We start from the raw sequence: 4,786 nt of genomic DNA, 5'->3' as shown, positions 1-4,786 counted from the left end.
ACCACAGCTTAATCCCAACACATCCCTCATGTCTTGTCTCCACTGCAGTCCTCCCTGGACACTCAGCTCCACCATGCTGGGACCCTCACTGACCCAGCCCCTAACCAAATGTTACGCTTTCCTTCCTGAATCTGCTCTCTGCTCACAGTCTGCACCCCCAGTCTCCTCTACTCCCTCTCTCCTTCTCGGCTAGACTGTTATTCCATCCTTTTCCACCTTACAAAGTCCCAGTAATATAATAATAATTAATAATAATAATAATTCTCATTCATTTAGTAGAAGCAGCGAGGTGGAGTGTTAAAAGCATGGACTCTGGATTATTCTGCCTGGGTTCCACTCTGTTCTGCTACTTGCTGGCTGTGTGACCTCAGGCAAGTTACTTAACATCTGAGGTCTCTGGACCTCAGTTTCTTCACCTGTAAGATGAAGATAATGATACTCACCTCATAGAGTTTTTATGGGATGAAAGGAATTAATATTTGTAGACTGTTTAGAAAGTGCTTGGCACATAGTAGGTGCTCATTAAACATTTATTCTTATCATTGAGCCTTTAAAATATGGATCAGATACTGAGGTCAGATTCCTTGGGTTCATATTACCTCAATTGGTGACCTTGAACAAGTTACTTAATCTCTTTAGGCCTCAGTTTACTCATATAAAAATTTTAAATGGCAATACATTATGATTAGAGTAGATGAGACAAATCATTTAAAGTACGTACACCAGAGCTTGATACTTAGAATAAACTAAGTAAATATTAGCTATCATTGTATTACTGGGACTCAGACCCATGACTTCAAGAGTTTAACAACTATATGGTGCCACCTCCTCCAGGAAGGCGTCCCTCTTCTCCTGGCCCATTGCACAGCACCCTCTCGTGCTCTGAGCTCCTATGGCATTCATGGCCTCTCTGGTTTTCTTACTGTTGGATCTGCATCACTGTGGCAGCCATATGTAGTGGAAAATCACCAGTCCTGGTGTCAGATGATCTGTGCTCCATCCTTGCCCAGTGCTGCACTTCCACCAGCAATTATTGAGCACCTACTGTGTTAGTTCATTTAGCCATTCAGTCATGTCATTCAACAAATATTTGTTCTTACCTATACATGCCAAGCAGTGTGCTAGACACTGGGGATTCAGAAGGTGAATAAAAACAGACCCGGAGTCTCGCGTGGGAGACAGCCACTCATCAGACGGGAGTGTCTAACTACAAGCAGTGGTGAGAGAGGGTCATGGAGCTGTGAGAGTGCACAGCACAGGATTTGAAGTGACACTTGGGTTAAGTGTCAGAAGCATGCGGATGAGGAAAGAGTGCTCCAGGATATGCAAAGGCCTTGTGGCAGAGGAGGGTGACACAGACTGACCGGACCAGCCAGGCTCCAAGAGGGTGCACCCTGGGGGAGCTCGGGCAAGGAGGAGGCTGGCGGAGTTGGCAGGATCCAGACCCTGTGGGGCCTTGTCCATCATGCTAGGTTCCTGTGTTAAGTAGCCCTGAGTTTTTTAAAGATCATTGTGGCTGCATTGTGGAGAAGGCAGTTCCAGGGCCTAGAGCAGAGCAAGGCTGAGCCTGTTGGGAAGCAATGGCAGCAGCCAGGGGAGAGACCATGGAAGCTTGGATCTGCAGGGGGCTGATGACGCGGGGGATAAGCAAGTGAATTGGTGAGAAATGTAGGTAAATCTGAGGGCTTGGCGATGAGGTCGGCGGACTAGTGGCAGGTAGAGAGGTGTCAGGGTGACGCTGCATGGGTGGGGGTGCCATTTCCTGCAATTGGAACACTGGGAGAGACCAGATTCCGTGACGTTCTGGGGCAGCAAAAATCACCAAGACACAGCCGGGGCCCTCACGCAGCCAGCAGTCTAGGGGGGAAGCAGACGTGTGATCATAGTGACGGTGATGAAAATAGCTGATCGAGTAATCTGACACACTGTTCCAAGGACTTTATATGTGTGATATTATTTAATTCTCACAGCCACCAAATTAGCTTATAAATCCTTATAAATCCCCCCTCCTCCTTTCTAAATGAGAAGTGGCTGGTGTACTGGGCTGAATAGTGTCCTCCCAAAATTCATGCCTCCCTGGAATCTGTGAATGTGCCCTTATTTGGAAATAGGGTCTTTGCAGATGTAATCAAGCTAAGATGAGGTTGTACCAGTTGGGTCTTAAATCCAATCTGACTGGTGTCCTTATAAGAAGAGGGAAGTTTGGAGAAGGCCATGTGAGGTTGGAGGTGGAGATTGGATGATCCATCTATAGGCCAAGGAATGCCAGGGTTGGCCAGCAAGCTCCAGAAGCCAGGAGAAGCGAGGAAGGATTCTTTCCTGGAGCCTCCGGAGGCAGCAGAGCCTGCCGAAACCTTGATTTCAGACTTCTGGCCTCCAGAACTGTGAGAAAATGAAATTCTGTTGTATTAAACTGCCGAGTTTGTGGTGCTTTGTTAACAGGCAGCTGGTTGGGAAGGTCAAGCAACTGCCCAAGACCACACAGCCAGAAAGGGAAGGGCCAGGGCTTGGAGGCTGGCAGTCCAGCCCCAGAGTCTATATCATGGCACACGCCTGCACTGACAGTCATCATCTACATTTTCTAAGTGCCTACTAGGTGCCAGGCGCTGGGATGTCAGCTGTGAACAAGAAAGACAAGCAGCCTCCCCTCATGGAGCGTAGGGCTAGGGTGGGGGCAGATGGGTCACAAACAAGATTGTTTCAGCGGTGAAGAGGGCTAAAGGGGTAAGGGTAAATGCAAGAGATTTCTTACGGTCAGGGGAAAGGGGGAGCTTAGAATGGGTGATATTGAAACTACAATAAAATCGCACTCATCACACAATTAGTAATAGTTCAGAGGTAGGAATGAACAAGTTCAGCAGTGAGTATGGGTTAAACAAGTTCACAAAGTGGGATTTTCTTTTTTTCTTAATGAAACATTTGATATGAGCTTTTGAAGTAGTTGAAGATTTGGGTTTTGAAGTATAAATAGGAGTTTATCAGGCAGCTAGGGTTGGGAAATCATTCTAAAGAGAAAAAGTAAGAGCAGGGGCAAGTAATATTATGGGAGGCAGGGGGGGTTGTGTAGAACACAAGCCCTTTAGTATCTCTGAAACATAGCTCATAAGCTCCATGTGGGCTCAGGTGCCAGCCTGTATCATTTCCTTATTGTCTCAAGCATATAGCATGTCTCTAGCACATAGTAACTGATTAATGAATGTTTACTGAATGAATGAATACATGAACAAACAAACAAATGAGTCAATGTCAGCAGGGGAGGCAGCAAGGAGAGAAGCACAGAGTGTGAATCAGTGCTGTTTAATAAAGTGCAAGCCACATATGTAATTGTAAATTTTCTGGCAGCCACATTATAAAGGTAAAAAGGAACAGGTGAAATAACTTTAAATAATATATCTTATTTAACCCAATATATTCCAAATATTATCATTGCAACACACAATCAATTTAAAAATTACTGAGAGATTTTACATTCTTTTTGTTGTTGTTGTTGTTGTACTTAGTCTTTGAAACCCACTGTGTATTTTACACTTTCGTCTTAATGTGGACCAGCCACGTTTCAAGGGCCTAGTTGTCACACAGTGGCCTATGGCTACCTTGTGGGCAGCACGGGTCTAAGTGCCACCGGGCGGACAGGCGGGCTGAGGAGTTTGGACTTCATCTTAGCTGATGAGGAGCCATGGAAGATCTAGGTATAGGTGAGCAAGGTCCAATTTGTCTAGAAAGTTCTCTGGGGTGCTGATGAGTTTTTTGAGTGTGGAGAGAGCTTGTCCATCCTCTCCACTCTCGGGTGGCCAGGTCACACCAGGACATACCCCACCTGACCCCGCTGTGCTGTGGCTTTCCTGGGTCTGAGGCTGCAGTCCCTGAGCTGGACAGATTTTGGCTGAGCCCAGCATCTGCTGTGGCCTGTGGGTAAACAGATGTGGCTCTGGACAGCTCAGCGAGGAAATGAAGTGCCTGGTAGCATGTTTAGCAACATCCCTGCCTGGCCAAGCTCCCTCTGGGGCCAGCTCGGGACACAGCAGCCCCTGAGGCTGCCTCCCGCCCCTGCTCAGCCCTCTGAGCCCCTGCTGGGCTGGGTGCCCCAGCGCGTCCATCGCTCCCTTCTCGCACCGCTGTCCTGCTCATCTTTGTATTTCCCGGGAACCCTGACTCACACCTGCCTTCCATGTTCCTGCGCATCCTCCGAGGCTCTTCCGTATTCCCTCCAACTCTTCAAGGAGGGGTGGGTGGGGTGCTCGGAGGCACCTGGCTTGGAAGCAGAAAGCTGGGCCCCAACCCTGCCCCTGGTAGCTTTCTGACTTTGGACAGATGAGCTCTTCAGCCTCTCCAAGCTGCAGTTTCCTCGGGTGTAAAGAAGAAACTGGGATGTGGTGAGAATTCAGCAAGGCTGCAGTTGTAAAGTCCCAAGCACAGGGCTTGCACAGTGAGTGACCACGGTTTGCCCGTCTCCCACCAGCTCCCCCAGGATGAGACCCAGGCCACACACCGACCCCTGTTATAGGGCAGAACTGGTATCTCCCAGCCTCCACACCTGGGGTTCTCCCGGGCCCCGTCAGTCTCGAGGGCAGAGCCCAAGTCACGTTGCAACTAGAAGGTCTGGCAAAAACCACGGCCCCTGCACCCAGCACTGTGGGGTACAAGGCCTCGGTCTCCCAGGGCTCCGAGCTCCACGGTGGATTCTTCAGAGATGGTGCTGCCGAGGCCCAGCAGGGGTGGGGATGGCGACCGGGGTGGGTCAGTGCTGAGAGGACCCCTGAACCAATACCAGGGCCGAAGAGGGCCC

This window comes from Choloepus didactylus, chromosome 2 (genome assembly GCF_015220235.1).
Source record: "Choloepus didactylus isolate mChoDid1 chromosome 2, mChoDid1.pri, whole genome shotgun sequence".
NCBI lineage: Eukaryota > Metazoa > Chordata > Mammalia > Pilosa > Megalonychidae > Choloepus > Choloepus didactylus.
This window is presented reverse-complemented; position numbering follows the sequence as displayed.